Source organism: Cervus elaphus, chromosome 1 (assembly GCF_910594005.1).
Source record: "Cervus elaphus chromosome 1, mCerEla1.1, whole genome shotgun sequence".
NCBI lineage: Eukaryota > Metazoa > Chordata > Mammalia > Artiodactyla > Cervidae > Cervus > Cervus elaphus.
The window spans coordinates 44,298,779-44,299,729 of record NC_057815.1 but is presented as its reverse complement, the minus strand read 5'-3'; positions in this window follow the sequence as shown (position 1 = coordinate 44,299,729).

The following is a 951-nucleotide window of genomic DNA, read 5'->3' as shown; positions in this document are numbered from 1 at the left end:
CTCAGCGCTGCTCCTCTTTTGATGTGACAACCTCATATAATGCCAATTTCCGGGCCACACCAGTTCATAGCGGAACCTACGGGAAGGGGGAAGAAGAATAGCTAACGTCATAGATGCTATTCTTCACCAGACACGAGATAACTCTCTTTTTAAAAAATTAAGCTTCTAATTTTGAGACACTTGTAGTTTCATGTGCAGTTGTGAGAAATGATGCAGCGAGAGCCCTATGTCTTGTATCCAGTTCCCCTAGCGGTAGCATCCTGCAAAACCATTTCACACCAAGGATACTGACAGGGACACGGTCATTATAGAGAGCATCTCCGTCAGCAAAAGGATCTTTTCTGATTCCCCTCGTAGGTGCCCTCATCTCCTCCTTCCTCCCTCTTCTCTGACCCCTGCCAACCCCGGATCCGTTCTCATTTCTATCATTTTGGTATCAGGAGTGTCGAATGAATGGAATCGTAGAACGTATCATCTTGTGGGCTTGGCTCTGAGGATTCATTTAACCCTCATAGCACATTGGCGACAGGAGCATCCCCAGCGCATGCCACAGAAATGCAAGTTGAGGTCAGGCCAGTGAGTAACTTGGGGGTCGTCCTGCTCCCCAAGCCTGCCTCTCAACTAATACTGACCTGTAGGAATTGTTTGGAAACGATGGCCCTCCGATCTGCCCATGTCAGGGGAGCTCCCTCCACATTCAGGACACAGCCAGAGGTCCGGGCCTTGGATCCTTGGGTGTCATGGTCCCAGCCTGTTCAGCACAGCCTGAATTCTCAAGGGCAGCCCACCCTGGGACCCCTGAAGGGACAGAGGTGGGGCTCCTTCCTTGTCTTGTCTGGAGGGGCTGGCGGAGGGGCTCAGGTGCACTGTCTGCCTGACTGCACGACAGGCTGATTGCGATGCCCGGAAGAGTGTGTGTGTGTGGGGGGAGGCTTATGCACTCAAGTCGCC